General features: G+C 41.1%; 1 long non-coding RNA gene across 3 annotated transcripts in view; it reads left to right on the forward strand.

Annotated features, from left to right (window-relative positions):
- The window catches only part of LOC118978975 (uncharacterized), a 31,488-nt gene extending 12,337 nt beyond the window's left edge, over positions 1 to 19,151 (forward strand). Inside the window, exons 2-4 of one of the 3 annotated variants that reach the window (XR_005064818.1) lie at positions 6,247 to 6,383; positions 16,783 to 16,935; positions 18,221 to 19,151. This is a non-coding gene — a long non-coding RNA (uncharacterized LOC118978975). Of the gene's footprint in view, positions 1 to 6,246; positions 6,384 to 7,113; positions 7,152 to 9,512; positions 9,602 to 16,782; positions 16,936 to 18,220 lie in introns of those variants that run through there. The other 2 variants (XR_005064816.1, XR_005064817.1) reach the window with 2 other exon arrangements.
- Positions 19,152 to 21,188: the final 2,037 nt, after the last annotated feature.

The following is a 21,188-nucleotide window of genomic DNA, read 5'->3' on the forward strand; positions in this document are numbered from 1 at the left end:
CTTTGCCTGTCTGTGTTTGGAAGATACGCTCTCTGAACTTCTTGCCGAAATGCTCAGTCTAGTGGACTTGGACCATAATTTCCCGAGAGGAGTTGCACTTATATGGCTCTCTCCAAAGTTAATAGAGGTGAGCTACGTTTGAAGTTTGACATTTTAAATTTGAGTTAGATTTGAAATTTCTAAAGTAATTTTACATTACTACTGGGTTTTATTCCCCCCAAAAGAATCAACCATGAGAGCTTTATCTGAATTCAGAGAGGTTAGCCTGTCATGATTAAAAGCTCATATTCCTAGCACTGTAAATACACACAGTCTTATGTGTGTGCATGTGTGTATATATTACAAGTATACACTATAACACACACTACTTACCTTTGAAAATCTCACATGACTTATGACACAGTGTATTTTATTTTCTCACTATCGCTGCTCTAACAAATTACCACAAAGTTAGTGGCTTCAAACAACACAAATTTATTACCTTGCAGTTCTAGGGATCAGATTTTTTTTGGAGATTTTATTCATTTATTTCCAGGCAGAGAAGAAGGAAGGGAGAAAGAGAGGGAGAGAAATAGCAGTGTGTGGTTGCCTCTCGCACAACCCCCACCGGGGACCCGGCCTACAACCCAGGCATGTGCCCTGACTGGGAACTGAACCAGTGACTGTTTGGTTAGCTGGCTGATGCTCAATCCACTGAGCCACACTAGCCAGGGCGGGGTTAGATTTTTATAGTAGCTTTCACTGGGCTGAAATTGGGGTATGGGGATGGCTTTGTCTCTCTGAAAGGCTTAAGGGAAGAGCCTTTTGTTTTTGTCTTTTTCAGCTTCTAGAAGCTACTTGCATTCTTTGGCTCTTGGGGCCCTGCCTGCCCTCCTCGAAGGCATCATTAGCCACGTGCATCTTTCTCCTGATGCCACCTCCCTGGTTCTGATTTTTGCATCTCTTCTCATCATTTAAGAGACCCTTGTGATTCCTGTGGGCCCACCCAGATACTCTACGATAATCTCTTCCTTTCAAGGCCAGCTGATTAGAAACCTTGACTCCATGTACAAAGTTGACTCCCCCTTACCATGGAATAGAGCACAGCCACACGTTTGGAGATTGGGCCATGGATGTCTTTGGATGCCCATTATTTGACCACAACATGCCAGAACCCTTCCTTCCTCTGGGAGATGCTCATTTTTGGAAGAGATATGACAGTCTTTAACTCTGTGCACTGAAGGTATCAGTTTAATAGTTCAGGACAGAAAGTGAACAATAATTCGTGCAATGCAAACCTAATGGACAATTTAAATTGGCGATCAGGCAGCTGGGGCCCTGCATTTGTCTTCAGTTTACTGACTTGGGGCTTTGGTAAAAACAGAGACATTTCTCTTGTTATAGTTTTTTCATACATTTTAAAAATTCTTACCTGAGGACATGTTTATTGATTTTAGAGAGAGGATATGGAGGAGGGAGAGGAAGACAGGTGTGGAGAGAGGGGGGCAGGAACGAGAGAGAGAGCAACGTTGATCTCGTACGAGCCCTGACTGGGGATTGAACCCACACCCTTTTTGGTGTGTGGGACAATGCTCCAACTGAACCACCCACTCAGGGCTCTATCATCGTAATTTAAATAGAAAAAAACCCTTACTTCAAATTACTTGGTCCTATAAAATCCCAATACAGTCGATATATAGAAATACAAACTTTTACATTCTTCACTCTCTTTTAAGTGGCTTTGCTTAGATTTCATACAATTGATTTAAATAGTCAGTGTTATGCCATTACCAAAAATATTTGTACCAGCAGTACACACCACACAATTAAAATGACAGTGCACACAGAGATGGGCAAACACAGATACACAACCACATATCTCCCTATTGTTACAGGTTTAGAAGTCAGGGTCAAAATGGAGAGATCTATTGTAAAGATACTAACACACTAATCATCATAGATTAGTGTGCCTCAAAAGATACACTGAAAGTTAAAATAAGCATTTTCCAGGAAAATGAATATATATTCTGAAAGGGCTGTATCTTTCACTGGTCCTTCTAATACTCCCAGGACTTCATTTCCTCTGTTTTGTTCAAGTCAGTAATGCAAATGTTAAGCTCCCTCTATTAGGGCCCCTTAAAAGTAAGTTGATACTTCGGAGCTTTTAAATGGACCTAAATGGTTTTTAGGCATTTTTATTTCTGTTTTCTACTAGTCAGGGAGACCCTAGGGGTGGGGAGTCTTGCCTTCTTTGGAAGTCCTCACAGCTCCTGCACAGTCCATTATGGGCTTAGTAGCATTTTTGTTATTCCCTTGGGAATACAGTCCTTGGTCAGTACAAACTTGTTTGTAGAAATGAACAGAAAACAAACATTATTTACATGGGCAAATTGTACAACTTCTAAACTATTTACTTAAAGTACATTTTTGACGCCTATTTTGGGGTTGAGACTCAAGCGTATAGAAAACTAAGGGTTCTATAAGTTATCTCTGACAAGGCCATTTTACTTTAAATTAGTGACATTTCTTTGACTCCCGTGATTGAAGAATCAATTAAAATAAGAGTTCATCTCGACCATTTATCCCTTCTCACTCCCCCAGTTTCTAATTGCTTTGGGTGCCTGATTTAGAGACAGCCAATAAAATGTTATGGCTTTCTAAGCTATAAATTAATGGGCAACTCAGAAAATGCATGTGGGTCATCTTCCATCTCCAAACTTGGTGGAGCAAATTGCAACGGATGACTCATTTCTCACCGATCCAGCATGTTAAATCAATGAGTATGTTTGCTTGAATCTTGTCTCCTAATGAGCTGAAACAGATAGAACATTTCTCATGCATCCAGATGGAATTATTTTGGAAAGTAAATGAATGCACATGCCCACACAAAATTCCTCCACTATCTCTGGCCAGATTCTGTTAGCTGCTTACCAAGATGATTTACCAGCAATAGGAGACCAAGCTGCTCCATAGTATTAGTGGCTGAATAAGAATCCTTTCAAAAGACAAATTTTTCTATTTTGCTTTTCTCAATTGAATAATACTATGTACAATATTTTCTAGATATTGTGAGTTTGTATGTGTACCTGTGACTGTGGGGGAGGTTTAAATCTTATTCCAGTAGGTGGAATTTGCTTAATAAGGTTATTTGACTTGAAATGAATTCCTTATGTCAACAATGTTAAATGTTAAATGCTAACATTTAAATTATTTTAGTAATTGACTCTCTTGTAAGTCATGAGAAAAAGTACAAACAACCCCAAAGAAACAAATAATTTGCTTTGGTTATGCAAATTGGAATAATTTCTTGAGGGCAATTTTTCAATGTGTTTCAAAAGTCCTAAAATGTATACTTTCTGTGCTACAAGCAATTACACTCCAAACTTTATGTACTAAGAAATTAATGATGACGTGTATGAAATCTTACAAGAAATTTCATTGAAATGCTATTGATTGAAAACAAACAAGGGCAAAAACGGGAAAGTACTTAAAAGTCTAAAAATAGGGAATTTGTTCATGTTAGCTAAAAATTAGAAGCCAGGATAAAATAAATTATCAATGCAATGGATTTACCAGGGTAAGTACAATTGAGGGAAAATTGGGAGGGAGCATCATTAGACCACACTGCAGATCTCACCCTTGAGAAAGAGAGAGGGAAGGGAAGACCTTTGGGTGGAACAGTCTTGGACAAGTGGTGCAGCTGAACAGTTGCGGTAAGGTCAACAGAGAGCTCTTAAGCCAAAGCTGCCCATTAAAGAACCCGTGTCTCTCAGGAATGCTCATGGGAAATGTGACCCTAGTTCATATTCAGTGGTGGATGCAGAAGGCAGCAGCTGAACCCATCAGTCAATTGCACTCCAGGCAACGGGAGATTTGAGAGAAATATTTTCACAACCATATATGTTACATGTCTCAGCAGGACCGCGCATGGATTTAATCCTTAAAGTGAAGTAGTAGTGAATAATTGTTGACAAGAAAAAAATGCTTACAACGCATTTCTATTCACAATTATGTTCAAATTTATAATTAAAATATTATTCTCCTGAAAGTTTTAATTCACTTTATATTCTTTGCCTAATGCATAAAGTAATCACAGATCATTTTTATAGCTTTTACAATTTGGGAAAAGAAGACAGCTGAGATAAGAAAATTCACTGACAGAATTGCCACTAGACAGGCAACTCAATGACTTCACATTTAATATCACCTTTGCTTTTGCAGCCTGCGATAATCACAATAAGTAGTATGACACATAAAATTCCAAAGAGCGTGGGTCAGTCATATGTGAAAATTAGACTGAGAAAACAATTCTGGTTAAAGGATAAGGATGTGACTAAGGCTAGTGCTTTAAACTCTTTTACAGTGAAATTTATTTTCTAGAAAAAAGTAATGTATGTCTGGTGGATGCAATGCTGAGTGGAGAAACTCAGACCTGAGAATTGCTTAGACCTTATATTATCCCACTGGAAAGATAAGGAGAATAACAGGCTGCAATGAGTTGTATCAGGAATGAGTGATACCAGTTTACATTATGGTGAGTCTGGGGCCTTCTCCCTCCGACCAAGGCCCTGGGTGCATAGAAACCAGCCCCTCAGTGGGGAGAAGGCTAAGTGGAGAGTAGGAAAACCTTCCTGCCGACATTGGATTTTATACGTGCCCGCTCTGTTCCATGTTCCCACACATCCACCTGTGAAGTACATCATTCAATGATGATTAATAGTTGCTGTGATTGTGACCTTTGTACACACGCCAATTTGCAATTAGCTACTTCAGACTGAAAAATGGAATTTTAGAACTGGAAGCAACCTTAGATTGTGATGCTCCATGAATACGTTTACGGTAGTAACTAGTATATTACAAGGTGTGATCAATCCTGTTGTAAAACTCCACTTAACTTTGTTTAATTCAGTATTTCTGCAACATAAATAAAAGTAAAGCTCTCCACACAATACCTATTAACCCAGTGTGTTCAGGAAATGCACTGTGGGAAACCAGAATCTTATCCAATCTTTTCGTTTTGCAATGAACACTTGGAGGCTGAACGGTGTCGAATTCCCTGTCCACAGTCCCACAGACAGGCACTGAAGACAGGGTCTCGCAGGCTGAGGCTGGCTCGCTCAGCAGAGCGAGACCCTGACTTTGTCTATAGCTCACTCTTTCTACTAGTACCATTGATGTGGCCATGTTACCATCTTCTTTAGATAAAGGCAGTGAAGCTAAGTAGACCTCTGGAAAAAATGCAAATACCCAAAATAGCCACTTCAGAACGTATCCGACTTCTGTGAAGGATACCAAAGGACAAGTGGAAAACAAGATTTGTTATCTTTTCCCTTCCTCCTCAGCTACTGTTTTCAAGATGTGTTTTAGATTATTGGGCTAAAGAGCAAGCTTCCTTGAGGAGCTGCTTCTGAGCAGCAATTTATTAATTGCTTCTGAAATGATTCTGAGTTATGCTTCTTTTGTTGGACTCCATCGTGGAATGCTTCAGAGTGCGCTGCTTTTTCTCTGATGCTTTTAGAGTTATTACGGAGGCATCCTTTCTGCCAAGGGGAAAGCAGATTAAAAAGCAACCATCTAACTGTGAGCTCTGGGGCGACTGCAGATTCTTCATCTCCTATGGGAGACTGAGCAGCTGTACCCTCAGGTTGCCCTTCTCCTGCCTTGAAGGCTGAACTAATTTCCCAGAAGATTAGAAGGAGATTGATGTAAGGGTGTGCAGGCCGGGGGTCAAACCATAGGCTTACTGGCTCTTCCAGTTGTTGATGTTTTGTTAAACTTTCCAGTGGTGTGGATGCCTCATGTTGAGTAAGAGATCCAAGAATGTGGCCAGGTCTCTGGACAGAAACCAGCTCTACAGATTCTGAAGCTTCTGGGCTTGCCCCAAGAAACACAGGTGGTCTTACCGAGCCACTTCGATCTTAGCCCAGCCTAACTAGAGCAGCAAATACCGGGGTGTGTTTATTATTCTCCAACAAATATTTTCCCCTTTATTTCATTTTTAAAACAACCGAAGGGAAAGCTTATTCAGCTGTAAAAATGAATTTATGTCTTGATTCGCTTGACTTTTCTTTTGTATTTTTTCTCAGTACAAAGGCAAAGAGAAAGTGCTGGGAAATAGCAATTATGTACACAAGGGCATCAATTAGGGAGTCTTTAAAAGAAAGTATAATCTGACATTTTTGTGTGGGGCGGGTAGGGTAGGGGTCTCCTGGCTTAATTATTTCTGGACTGTTCCACAAAGACCCTCGGAAATGTTTGTTTCCACAGAGATCTCGACAAACACTAGAGACTCATCGGCCAGAGTGAATTCCCTCAGTGAAGTCGCTCCCCTCTGGCAAGAATCAAAGGTCATCCCAGTGGAGTGCCGTCTCCGTGTTCAGCCGCTACGGAGTGTCTGGAACAGAGTGAGAACAAAAATTACCCTCGTTCGGTGCCCCCTGACTCTTTCGGGAAGAGTCCCAACAAAACTGCCACTGGGAATTCAGAAAGCACATTCAGAGACTGGGCAAGGGCCAGGCTAAACAGAAGAGAATAGAACGGCGATTTAGAGACAATAAGATAAAGGAAATAAATGACTCAACAAGAGTTTTAAGCCAATATTTACACCCATATTGCCATATTTACAGCTTAAACACTATGCCCTGGTTATGCAGGAAGTGAGTTTTTATGTGTCTCTTAATGAATGTTAAGTCAATAATATCCCAAACAATGGGCCCCAGTGAACTTTATTACGAAGGCCATGCAGAGAGCTGTTGAAATGGAGTCGGAGTCAGAGTGAGTTGAACTCCGCACTGCACATTTTTAGAAAAGAGGTTTTCAAATGACCATTTCTAATATGACACACAGCCTTTTAGAAGTGTTTATTAGGAAAGAAAACCATGACGCAGAATTAGAAGACTCCCTATAATACTTGATTAAAAACATCTACGCAGCAGGTTTTATTGTCTACAGTGACAAGTGTCAAAGAGCAGGTGCCACCGCCGTCTCCAGCGTGCAGACAAAACGAATTGTTTGCTGACCGCAAACGAATGTCCAACACTGTAGAGTCCGAGGCAGCTGGGTATCTGAGCAGATAGAAGGATTTTCTCAATTGCTTGGTGCTATGTAATCAGTAACTAATTTTTTTTTTTTTAGAGAATATGTGATCCATATTGGCTGCTTGGCAGGTACAGGTATGATCAATAAGACAGAAACATTCTGATAAACATAAAACACAAGCCCAGCAGAACTACCACCGAATTCTTTTATCTCAGTAGGGTGCTCAGCACTTTCCAAACTTTTATTTACCTTTTGAATGATGCACCGTTCAGTGTCCTCTGGTTGCATTGCCAAGTTTACTAGAAAATGACAGCCCTGTCAATCTTTCTTAAAATGTCAGAGACCACGTGAAGCAAACTGCGTTCAGCGACATCTCCCACCCCTGCAGATCACACCAGAGAAGCAGCATCACAGAGCAGACTTCATACTTGGAGAGTTCAGTCTTGGAAATTCTGACTTTCTAAAACAAAATCCTTCTGATCAAAAACAGGTGGAATCCTAATTGAAGGCTTGCCCACAAATTAGTAGAAAATTATTGCACTTACCCACGACCAAATAGGATATTACTTCCAATTCCTTACCTGTAAAGTCTCAAATTTCATTGTCACACAATTTGGAGGGACACCTCATTACCACACAACTTAAAGAGAAAGTTGCCCTCTCTTAAAAAGAATTGTAGAGGTAAAACCATTGGGGATAAACGTGTATAAATCTCCCTACCCCCGGAGCCTCAGTTTTCTCATTGGCAAAACTGCCATGGTATCTGTCTCTTAGAATTGTGATAACAATATTTGTATATATAAAATTATGCAGAATGTTGCCTGGCAACTCCCATTAGCTAAACCTGGGCAACGTTTTCTTACTATCAGAGATTTCTATTGTGAGAAACTTCTGATGGTTTTGGAAACATGTGCATAGATGAAAGAATATGAGAGAAAACAAGCAGTTAATAGTGACATCTTACTATTATTATAAAAATAGTTTTGATCTCATGAACTCCCTGAGTCCTGGTCCCCACCTCCCAGGCTTCTTCAGCTCAACCTTGGAATGCCACTAGACACGGCGAAGCACTTGAACCTGTTGGCCAGGGGCAAGCCCTTACAGAAGTAGTAAGGATACATAAGAAAGGGAAAATTGAGTTGAGCTCTCCTCTGTTGGGTATTTTTACCAAAATCTCCAGGCAAAATATGTCATGGTGGGCAGATGCCAAATAAGAGAGGGTTGCTAAGGAAAGAAATTAAAATATATGTTGATGATTCTTAGAAAAATACATGAGCTGGCAGATAAGAATAGGTATTGCCCCCTCCACCCCAGCCTTAAGCGAAAGCTCTTTCCTTTTTTTTTTCCTTTTAGCTTTCTCACGTTTTGAAAATCAGTGCTTCTTTAAAATCAGTCCCTGTTAGTACTATTTATTTACTGCTGCACTTGTGAGTCCAGCCAGACACTTGTAGGCACAAGAAGTGAAAGAGAGGCAGGGGCTGGCCCAGTGGTGAATGAGCTGACCAGGGTGGTCTGCAGGGGGACTCAGGCGAGCAGGGCTGAGAGCAGAAGCTGGAGCCCAGGGTTGGCTCCTGAGGGGTAAAGGGGACCAGAAGGGCCCAGCCAGGACAAGGGGCCAGAAACTCACAGCTGAATAAAGGACAGCAGGGGTGTCTTCTGAGTGTAATAAAGCAAGAATGGCATGCAGGTCAGCTTGGGAGGGCTCAACTTGGGAAAGCAAAAGCTTCTGTTATTGGGTTAAAGGACACATGTACCCCAGATTTTGTCATGGCAACCGGGGCGTTGTGCTTCAGGCCCCCAGACTTCCTGTTAATACCTGCAAATGATCCATTCAAGCCTGTTTATTCTACAATACGTAAGCAGGACTCTGAAGTGGAGATCCTGTGAAAATTTCAAACTCCAAAGGATTTTTAGGAAAATATGCTCATGGCATATCCATATTGCAATTATGAGAATTTGGAAGAAAAGAGACTTTTTTTGCACTGTGCACTATTTTAATAGGTCATATAATTTTTTTTAAAAATCAGTGAAAAAATTTGGCCTGGTACATAATTCACAGCTTCACAAATTAAATCCAGCCACTGTACTGAACAGTTTCTTAATTTTTTAAGTACAGTTGATATTCAATATGGTAAAGTTAATTATTTAATTAACTTTATTAACTAAAGTTAGAATAACCAAGGTAGGAGAATGTCAGAGTAGAGATTATATTCCTCCTGCTTTTCCAATCCATGGTAAAAAGAAACTGCTGAGATGGAGACTTGGACTCTGAAAAAGGGAATGATCTTGTGGTGGTGTATGTGCAACTCTTTTTACTTATATATAAGTAGGCGCTGGGCATTAGTCTATAGCCACCTTCTCACTTGCTTTTGATCAGGCTAATGCTCACGTAGCACTGGCTGGCAACATCCTCATTTCTTGCATGGAGCGAGGAACAGGGAAGAGATGTGCAGGTAATAGAATGGGGACGATCACTGGTTCTCTACCTTTTTCAGAACTGGAGCTGTGTTATTTTGTTTGAAGTATTTTAAATGCCCTGAATTTGTATATAAGAGGTCTGTCCAGAAAGAGTCCAGCCATTGTTAATATAAGGAGAATGGTTTGTGCAACATCGATGTAACCTGGCAGCCAAGGAGAGTGGACTGGAATGCACATGTGTGAAAAATAACCATTTCACTGTACTAGTCAGTGGAACAGTAGATGCTGTTGAGTGAGCGTGTGTACTGTGTGGCCACTGCATTCAAAATGACTGAGCAAATAGAACAACAAATCTGAATCAAGTTTTGTGTTAACCTTGAACATTCTTCCTTGGAAACTATTGGGATGATTTAGAAGGCCGCAGCTATAGGCAACTGGTGACTGGCAGCTTCCTCACCACAACGTGCCCGCTCATGCATCACATCTCGTGCAGAGTGTTTTGGTGAAACATCAAATCGCCAAGGTGACTCAGCCCCCCTACAGGCCAGATTCGATGCCCTGTGACTTCTGGCTTTTCCCAAAACTAAAATCTCCTTTGAAGGGGAAGAGATTTCAGACCATCGATGAGATTCAGAAAAATACCCCGGGGGCAGCTGATGGCGCAATTGGGAGAACTGTGTGAGGTCCCAAGATGCCTACTTTGAAGGGGACTAAGGCGTCATTGTCCTACGTGTAATATTTTTTGTATCTCGTACCTTCTTCAATAAATATCTTTATTTTTCATATTACATGGCTGGATAATTTCTGAACAGATCTTGTATACACATACATATTTATATATGTAGAGTTCAATGTAAACCCAGAAACACTTTGAAATACACAGGTCTTCATTTTCAATCATTACCATCCTGCTCTATTGACATGGGTGCTCCGGGATGAACTGTACTTTGTGCATATGTACAAATATTAAATCAACAGTCTTTTCTTAAGCTCATTTGAATTAAACTATTCTAATTTAAATGAGCTGAACTAGAAAAGTACATACGTTAAATACAAAAACGCACTACTGAGAGTTGATAATGTAGTCAGTCATCGTACCTCTTTGTAGAATGCCCACCTGTCCCACAACCACATTGCTCTCTGCATCCCTGCAGCCCCTGCAAGGGCCTCAACTCCTTCACACACTTCAAAAGCTGTACGAACCCATCTGGTCCACAGTGTGAGAGAATACTGGTTCCGAAAAGGGTAGGGGGACAGGGAAGTAGGAAAACTAAAGTCTAAACCTAATTAACCATCCAGAAAGTTGCCAGCACAAATAAGCTGATAGCCCTTGGTTTTCTGTATTTATATTCCCACATCCTGTGTGTACAATGTAAGCTTTGTTGTGCTGTGTCTGGCTGGTGTTTTGCATCGCTTTACAACAGGCAGTAAATGTAGCTAGTACGTAATGTACCTGGGGGTGAAGTGTTGCTGGAGTCTCCTTTGGGGCAGGATTCTAGCTGGCAGGGCCATGATAATTTCTCCCTCCCTGTCTCTCCAGCCCTCAGTTTAATGACAGTCTTATGCTTTATTTGTTTCCTCTGATCTGACATATTTATGTTAGGGCAGTTCTAGAATACATAAAAGTTAGTTGCAGGGTGGTAATTATTGACCACGGTTTTACATAGCACCTCATGTGGTAAGAAGATAAATGTATAATCACCCGGTAATATGAAAAACTCTGACTGAAGGACCAAAGGACTTTGTCATTTTACTCCACCCTCTGTGAGTCAGTGAAATGGATTGAATTATAAACCAGAAACCAGCACTTGAATTTGATGAAACTCATTGTAAAGAGGAAAGTGTCACTACATGTTGGCAGTTTATAAAATGTGATGATCTGCCTAATCCATTGGAACCGACATGTCCTTAATAATACCAACATTCTTTGTAAATTAAGTAGCTATTAATTTAAAAAACCTGTCAGGATATGCTTATGCAGTGATGCACATGTGATCACAGGCATTTCCATTGTGTCAAAAAACGTAGAAAAATATGACCCATTTGGGCATTTGTAAAATTGTGCCAAACTCTGGGTATCTAAAGGCAGGAAACTAACCTGAGCTAAACACTGGAGATTTTCCACACCAGAAAGACCTGAGTCCTTGGAAGCTGATACATGTCACCAGGCCCCTGTGCCGCAGATGCCCAAACCAAACACTGAGCGAACATGCACTGGGCACCAGTGCCTTTCTAGGGACAGTGCGAAGGGCAACACAGAGGAGACAGGAATCTTACCCACCCATTTCCGGTTTTCTGCTGCTCATTTAACTCTAGTGAGCAACAAGGTACTCTGGGCCCCTTCTTTGCATCCCCTCCTTGGAGATGAACTTTCTGGGCTTTGCATCTTTAAGGCTGGCCCTGCAAAGGAGACTTCTCCCACAGAAAAATGAGTGGGTTATGTGGATGGTTAGCCAAAAAGGAATGTATTTCTAGCGTAATGCTTAGGTAACTTTTTTTCTTCTTGCAACCACCGTGGACCTCAAGAGAAATTCCCTTATTTTCCCTTAGAATTATGTTAGAGCACATTAACAATTCTTCTGCAAGGTTATTTAATGACCTGATGATTAGAACAGAGATTGCAACATGAAGTCACCCAAGACAGGCTTAAAATAATTTCATAATGTAGAGAAATTTTCTAACATGTCTTCCAGATAAACCACTGCAAGAGTCATCTTAAAATAAGGCTTTATCTTTTGATATATCTACATATATAATCTTGGTAATGATGCGTCTGAAGCAGACAGGATATGGCAAACTGGGAAGCCAGGGGTGTAATCAGGGGGCTTATTATCAGCAGATCTCACTTAATGGAATGTTAGCACGGTACTGCTGAAAACTGCAAATATTAAGCGACTTTTCGGTTGCTGTTTTATCCATGATGTTTGAAATGAGAATACCAAGTGCACAGTGAAAACCAGAGCTATTGTATATGTGGGTTGGGCCTTGCAAAAGGGCACCCAGTGGAGAAGGGAGCTGGGTGCGGGTGAATCTAGCTTGCACCATGCTCACTGGGCCATGCCCCCTGAGGTGGGGCTACATCTGCCCAGTGAGGTGCCTTTTTCGTATTGCACAAAGGTGCTCTATGGAGTGGGTCTAGCATTAGCACATTGGTCTTCCCAAGACAGAGTTTTCAAAGTTTTGTCAACACAACGGAAAAGGAGACAGGTCTCACGTGGCTAGGATTTGGAAAGGGCCGTCTTACTGCTAGTGGGGACACTCGTTCCAGCTAGGGTTGATGTTCTTTCCCCCAACAAACTGAGCGTGCTCCAGTGATTCCAGGTTCCTATACAAACCTGGGGGTTGAAGAGGGTTGCTGTTCCGCCCACACCCCTTTCCTGGAGAATTGTCAAGAACCGAGATTTCCCCAGAGCTAGTATAATTACTGAGCAGAGTCCAGCCCTGCTGAGAAATTGCAGAGTAAGTTTCCCCTGAAGGCCATGTCTCCTGCATCCTGTCACCCAAACCCGGGCTGTAGTTTAAAAGTCTGGTCCCAGGGACGGTAAGGATAGAGAGCCCAGACTTAGAGCTGCTCTCTGCACAGTGTGAACACATTAGCTTGTAAGAAATCATGGTTTCCAGTGTTATCGCAAACCGCTTCCATGAAATTGGGTTGGATCTCATTGATTNGGTCTCACGTGGCTAGGATTTGGAAAGGGCCGTCTTACTGCTAGTGGGGACATTCGTTCCAGCTAGGGTTGATGTTCTTTCCCCCAACAAACTGAGCGTGCTCCAGTGATTCCAGGTTCCTATACAAACCTGGGGGTTGAAGAGGGTTGCTGTTCCGCCCACACCCCTTTCCTGGAGAATTGTCAAGAACCGAGATTTCCCCAGAGCTAGTATAATTACTGAGCAGAGTCCAGCCCTGCTGAGAAATTGCAGAGTAAGTTTCCCCTGAAGGCCATGTCTCCTGCATCCTGTCACCCAAACCCGGGCTGTAGTTTAAAAGTCTGGTCCCAGGGACGGTAAGAATAGAGAGCCCAGACTTAGAGCTGCTCTCTGCACAGTGTGAACACATTAGCTTGTAAGAAATCATAGTTTCCAGTGTTATCGCAAACCGCTTCCATGAAATTGGGTTGGATCTCATTGATTTTGTGGAATGTTCCATATCTTAATGCAATCCTCTTGTGTGTGTGTGTAATATGAGAGTGTAAAAGCTCAAGAATTACCACATTGCTTCGCTCTACATTTCCAATACACACACACGCACACACACACACACACACACACACACACCAACCACTATCAGTACCAGTAAAATTAAATGAGAGAAGCTATCAGGAAATAGATTAAGAGGCACATAATAGAGAATTCTGTTGGAGAGAACGAGGCCAGGCAAAATGGATTTTAAAATTCTGTTTCTATGGCTGCGCCACATTTATAAGCTGAAGGCATCAATGGCTGACACTGCTCATAGAATATCAAAGAAAAATTCTGAAAAGGAAGTATCTATTCTCTTATTACCTAAATGTAAATTATATGTGCTCTTGAAGTATGCCCTTTATTTAATTTTAATGCATTTTAAATTTTAATATGGTTTTGCTCTACATGAATCACCCTCTTTGTTTCCAATACCATTACCAACCCCAAATTGAGGAAGGGTTTCTATTTTCTGGCAATTCGAAGTATTTTATGAAGCATAGCACATAATACTACATTTTCCATAAAGGAGGGACTCAATATTTGTTGAGGCAATTTCATTGTGATATGTTAGCTATGATCCTCCATGAGTATGTAATGACTTCCTATAGTTAACAGCTTAAAAGGATTTTCCTTATTGTCATTTGCATTCAGAAATTCTTGGTTCTCAACAAAACCAAGGCCTCATTTTATGTGAATATGTTGGCATCTCTCTCAAAGACTTATGCAATCAAAATGATTCAAGGTCAATTGTTCTCAGCCAAATTATCTTATTATCCTATAAAGATACTCTATAGGGTCTGAATTCGATTCCATTTAAATAAATCCAGTGATTGTAGAACCTGTATTTGGTGCATGGATTATTTAAGTTAGTGGGCTAAATAGAGGACAAATGTTATTTTTTTAATAGCCAGACCCCCCCCAAAAAATTGGCTCCTGTTTTGATGTACTTTAGACCTTATGAAGGTGAAAGAAAAATCCACAAATAACTATTTGTAATAAAAGTTAGAATGTCAAAAATACCCCCTCAAACCAGGGTTCAGAAGGCAAGTCTGGGACAGGAAGAAAGACGTCGTGGAGGGTGAAGAGTGGGACCGGAACAAAGGCAGAGTGGGAGGTTGGTTTGTAGCCATGGGAAGAACGCAGAGTAGTCTCATATGATTAGAGTGGAAGACACACAAAAGGGAGAAGTTGGGAGATCAGGCTGCAGGATAGGTTGGAACCAGGTTGAAAAAGTCTTGGAATACCAGGTATAGGCAGTGGCATCCTGTTAAGTGTTGAATAAACAGGTGCAGAGTTAGGAAAACAAGATGTCAAGGTGAGTAAGTATAGTGCAGAAGCCAGAGGAGGATGAAGAATACCACGACTGGAGAATGACTGCAGAGCTCGGTAAGGAAAGAAGTTCGGGGATTTTCAGAAGACAGTGTTAAGAAATTCGTAGCGATAGAAGTCAGACTATGAGGGATTAAAAATTGAATCAGTACTCTATGGATTTATATTTACTAGCAACCATCACTGAGTCATTCAAGTGATTCCACTATCTAAAGGAAAAACCCTATAGGGAATTAAACATATGAATTAGTCCAAAAAGCAGTGCTAAAAATCCCACAACCAAGATTTTGGCACATTCCCCATGACTCAGCTGGTTTGAGATGCTTCAACGACTTTCATATTCTCCTCCATTTCTGGCATTTGTCCATTCAAAGAACCCTCTTCAAGGCTCATCCGTGAGCAAGTAGGCATGATATATGGGGTAATTTTTTTTGGTCGAATCCCACATTGAATTTTCAAGACGATTAAATTTGGAAAGTCCATTTGACTCCTGTAAGGCTCTTCGGCACTGCCCACATTTATTTTACTGTTCGTCTCCTCCTGTTACCCTCCCAGGCTTTTTATTGCTGTCTGTCTCCCTAAAAGTGAAGAGCACAGGAATCTCCGGGTGCTCACAGCCACACAGGCCTCATACACACCAGGTTCTTCTCAGGCCCTGTACCTAGAGCGAACATAAAGTTTATTTTAAAAACTAAGACACTTAGGAGAGTGAAAGGATATGTATTAATAATTACAGTGGCACCATATGATTATAACTACCTTTACCCAAGAGAAGGCTTGCCAGATAAAATACAGGACATCTAGTTACGTTTGAATTATCTGTAGGAAATGGATAACCTTTTTAGTGTAAGTGTATACCAAGCAATATTTGGGACTTATACTAGACTGGGGGTCTGTAGTTCATTTGCTAAACCTGGCAATTCTGCCCGAGATGCCTTTACCCATTTACACAAGCAACACGCTCTCTATGCACAGAGCAGTGAAACTTTTCTGACCTGAAATAGGCTGCATACTTTGTAGGGCTCAGTAAAAAATGAAAATGTGGGTCTCCTTGCTTCAAAATTAATGCACATTTTAAGTCGGTGACAACAGAGCATTCCACAAAGCTCAGGGCCCCCGGTGACGGCACAGATAGCACACCCGTGATGCTGGCCCGTCCTCGTCATTGGCTGTGGTGTGTTTTGCTGCAGTAAAATCTGGATGCATTTCCTTCTACGTGTATAAAATAAACAGGCAGAGAGCTTTACACTTCAGATTTTAATGAAACATTCTGAGTGGTAACTACATTGGGAGTGAGTCTTGATTGTAAGGTGCATGAGAGTGGGGATAATATCTCATTTTCTCACAAGGGGCTTTGTATAGTGCCTGACCCACAGAAGTCACTCATTCAATACGCTGAAAGAATGTCTTATGGGAACATGTATAGCACACATTTACCTTGAAGTGGCATTGAAATTAAATAAAAAAGCGCATTTCAAGAGCAATCATAATTTCTATTTGGGTAGAGGAGATTAGATGGCAAAAAACACCATAACATTATGTATAATATGCAAATGCACATATGTATATTATGTAACATGTTTGTATGCAAATTATGTCATGTTCTATGTGTTACTGGCTTGTCCAGCTGGTGAATATATGATCTTATTTACAGCAATTGCCTTCATCTTTGTGCTTTGAGCTTGCTTACTCACTGATAATAGACAGGTCCTGAATTTTCCGCAGGTTCCCCTCCATAAATATTTCTGAGCAGCCTTAGAAACTGCTACATGTAAGTCAAGTGTCCCCCAGGCCACTTTGCTGGCATAGACAAGTCTCTTGTCCTTGGGATTCTAGGAGAGGAACAAATTCTGGAAGCGCCAGTGCTGGAGGCCGTGGTGTCACTCACGTCCTTCCCATGGTTAATTTGTTGCTTTTGGACATGGTGTCACTATCGCCCTCTCCTCTGGACCAGTGGCTCTCAAGATGTCTGCGACCAGGTCTTGCATGGTGGGCTCCCACAACCGCGTGGTTTGGGCCACAGCCCTTGTATTTTTGTCCTAGAGAACACTCCGGGATGGCGGGGAGGAGGGCTGCAGGGCAGTGATGGACAATCCTGGACTCTCCAACGTGAGGTATGGGAGTCAAGTCATGTCCTCTGCTTACTTCCAGGGACCCAGTTTTCCCCACCATTGGAGGAGAAAGGTCATTGTTTTACACACATCAGTCTAACTCTGAACCCAGTCATGGTCTGAGTTGAAGATCTTTCCCAGGGAATCCTGGGCCCCAGGCAAATCCAAGGATATCTCAAGGATACATTGAGATCCTTCTTCTGTAGTCCCAAATAATCCGTGGTAGTTACAGACCTGCCTTCCCAGTGCACACGAGGGGCACCCAGCTGCTTCTGGCGGTGGTTTTCCAGTGTCACGGAAACAGGGAAAGGAGTCCTCGGCTGGCACTGTAGGAAGATGCGGGACTATTTTGATTCTGAAAAGGTTTTTTTATCATGTGACTTTGCCCTTAACTTGTATCCCATAATTTTCCTTATTTTTTTTTTTACCAAGTAACTTCGTTTTCAAGCCTTTGCACCAAACCGCCCCTCCTCCCCACAAAAAAAACCCCAAAACAAACAGAAAGAACAACCTCAGGTGAAATCAATTCATCTAAATCAGAGAGTTGCTCAGGAATCAACTCAAGTGAGAGCATTTGGCATTTTTTCCTGAAATATTTATAAACTCTTTGAACACCATAGCCTTATTTTTGGTCTTGGATTGTTTCTTATTGATACGACTTATATGAACATGTATTTTGAACATTTCTTGGCTAATCAACACCAACTCAAGATGGCACCAGTATAACCTTTTCCTAGTTTAAGCACATGATAATGTTGTTTTATAATGCATATACTTAGCTTTCCTATAAAGCTATTTCCTATAGGTCCATATATTAATGCTTATATATGAGCATATACAGAGAGAGAGTTTTCTCTTTTTCTAAATTTAGACTAAATGGAATGATTGTAACACTAAGTTACAAAATGCCTACTCACACTGTCAATATTGAGCACTGATTTTCATGGTGTACCTACGTGTGTTTTCTGGTGAGACTATTGATCTAAGGAGTGACATAGATCAGAGTCACTTACTTCTAAATTGGGTATGTCTCAGTAGATGACGTGTAAGGACAACAGAACAGATTACTTTTCAAGACTGGATCATGACTTTTGAATGAATCATGAGTTTAAAACCGTACACTCATTTAAGTGAATGAAATGTTTCTTTTCTTTTTGTAAAAGAAAAAAAGGTGTTGGCACGCTGAACATCTGAGGCAGCAGTTTGTGGCGGAAATAACTCTGGTTTGGAGTAGGGAGTCCTGAGCAGTCAGCCCCAGCAGCTGCTCACTGTGAACTTTGTGGGCCTCCCTGAATCTCAGCTGACCGACCCATTTGCACGCTCAAAGGCTGGAAGAACTAAAGGAGCTAATGCAAGGCTCAAGGCTCTAAGGAATGGGACTTTTCCTAAAATTTGTTTGGAGATGTTATTTCTTTATTTTTATTGTTGACATTATTGCGAACGTCCCCATTGCCTCTGCACCCTTTGCTCCCCTCCTCCCAGCTCCCACTCCCCCTCCCCTCTGGCCATCCCCACACTGTTGCCGGTGTCTCTGAGTCATGCACATGTGCTCTTTGGCTCATCCCTTCACCTTCGTACATCCAGTCCCCCCTCCCTACTACTCTCAGACAGCTGTCTGTCTGTCCCATGTGTCTGTGCCTCTGTTCCTATCTTGTTCATCTGTTTATTCTGTTCACTAGATTCCACATATGAGTGAGATCATAGGGTATTTGTCTTTCTCTGACTGGCTTATTTCACTTAGCATAATGTTCTCCAGGTCTGAGATGTTTATTTCTTGTAAGCGTTACCTCGCCCTTCCTCAGCGGTTGTCAGTTACGCCATCCTCTTGTAATTCCTTCCTAGAGCAGCCCATAAACTTTGTGGAGCCAGCTCAAGAATACCAATGGAGGCTCCGTACACACTATGTCTAAATATTTATGAGCTATAAATCAAACTAACAGGTTGCTGAATTAAATACGGCAGTCTACCCTCGTCCACGGGAGGTATGTTCCAAGATCCCAGTGGGTGTCTGAAACCATGGACTGTAGAGAATCCTATACATGCTATATTTTTCCTATACTTGCGATCCTATGAAAAAGCTTAACTTATAAATTAGACACAGTAAGATGAACAATAATAACAAATAACAATAAAATAGGGCATTTCTGATGTTATATTGTCAAAAAATTTATGTGAACGACACCAATAAATAAAATGAGGGTTACCTGAATACAAGCACGGTGACACCATCGCAGGTGATGTGATAACCTCTCCATCTGCCAACTGACTGATGGGCAGCGAGTGTATCCAGTGTGGATGTGTTAGGCAAAAGGATGATTTACATCCTGAGTGGGACAGAATGGGATGATGCAAGATTTCTTCACACTACTCAGAACAGTGTGCAGTTGAAAACTTATGAACTGTTTATTTCTGGAATTTTCTATGAAATATTTTTGCCCTGTTGAATGACGGTTACTGAAATTATGGAAGGCAAAACCAAGGAGAAAGGGGGCTACTATTTATGTTGTCTTCCAACTTGATAAACCTACATTCACACTGGCTCTGAAGCTAGTTTGAAGTTAGAATCATCACTCCTTTGAGGTGATGTGGTGGGTGAAGAAAGTTGGCCTCCGTCTTCAGTCCTCGGTCTGTCAGCTTTTTCCTCCCACCCCCGACTCCCACCCATACCACGAGGGCTGTCATTCGTAACTGTAGGGTAACTCATAAACAGTCACTTCTTAGCCACAAATTGGGATTACCAGTGTGTACACCAGAGAGTAAATGCACCCCACCTTCAGGAGCACAGACCAAACGAGGGCCACATAGGCCCTGGGTGCAGATTTAAGGTGCCAGGTATCAAAAGCATGGTCTAACTGTGGGAGCAGGGGTGGGACAATCTCCTAGTGGATACATATTCCTAGTTTCACGGGCATGTCTACCTATGGGAAAGGGAACAGTTAGGGTAGAATCAAGGCAGGGTTCTCAAAAGAGCAGTTCCCACCTTAAAGTCATACACTTCACATGTAAAGATGGTACTTTCCAGTCCTCAAAACAATTGGACATTGTTTTTTTAAAAAATGGGCTCTTAGGTGTTATTAGCCCTTAGCATGGTGACTTATACTGTGAATCCCCAAGATTTCCACCTGCAGAACGTTGTGTGTACATGTAACACCTCCATAAGAATAAAGTTTGGCAAGATCTATGATAATCTTTCAAGCCATGTGGTATTTATAATATTTATTTTTCTTCCTGCAACTGCCTCTTACATGTAGAGAATTCTATCCTCAGCACTTTCATTTTCTTGTCCTCTAGTCTTTTTAGATGATTTCATCCACCCCCAAGGCTTTAATCATTGACCGTATTCCAATGATTCCAAGCGTCCCACCTACCACCTCTCCTGAGCTTCGAACACTACCGAACAGCTCTTGCCGGATACACAAATTCCACATCCATAACCCAACTCATTGCCTCCTCCTGATCCTTCCTATCCTACCCTGCTCCTCTAGTGAGTTCCGTCTCAGTAAATGCTTCCCCATCTACCACTGTTTTACCTTTGCCCTGGTCAACATCTCAAAGTCATTTAACTCTTCACCCTAATGTACCTTCAAATTTGTTAATTCTGTCTTTTTGGTATTTCTTCAGTCCCTCGGATCTATCCCCTTTCAAGTCTCTTATTATTTCTTGCCTAGATTCTTGCAACTTCTCACTTCCCCTTCTTTTGCATTGCAGTGAGAGTATTTCTTTATAATGGCTAGGCATTCAAACAGACTGAGAAAGATTTTTATGAGTTAACATGAAAAAATCTCCAGAATATGTTATGTTTTAAAAAGTCAAGTATAGAACTGGGCTTAGATGTTAAGTTTTATACAAGAAAAAAGGAAAATAAGGATATATTTATTTGTATTTTGCCATAAAAGTGGTTATTTGATATAAGCATTTAGAATGGATATTTTGGGGCAGGAATGGAAATGAGATAATTCATTGTACACCTTTTTGACTGTTTTATTTTCTTTGAAAATGTGAATGTACTAAATTTAAAAAAATATTAAAAAGTTAAAAGTCTATTATGAATTATGCAATTATTCTATATTATAATATAATAAATAAAAAAGAAAAATTAAGAAATTGAAAGCTAAAAATTATATTTCTTTT

The sequence above is a fragment of the Sturnira hondurensis genome, unplaced genomic scaffold (assembly GCF_014824575.4).
Source record: "Sturnira hondurensis isolate 20B ecotype Veracruz unplaced genomic scaffold, ASM1482457v3 Scaffold0022201, whole genome shotgun sequence".
In the NCBI taxonomy this organism is placed as follows: domain Eukaryota; kingdom Metazoa; phylum Chordata; class Mammalia; order Chiroptera; family Phyllostomidae; genus Sturnira; species Sturnira hondurensis.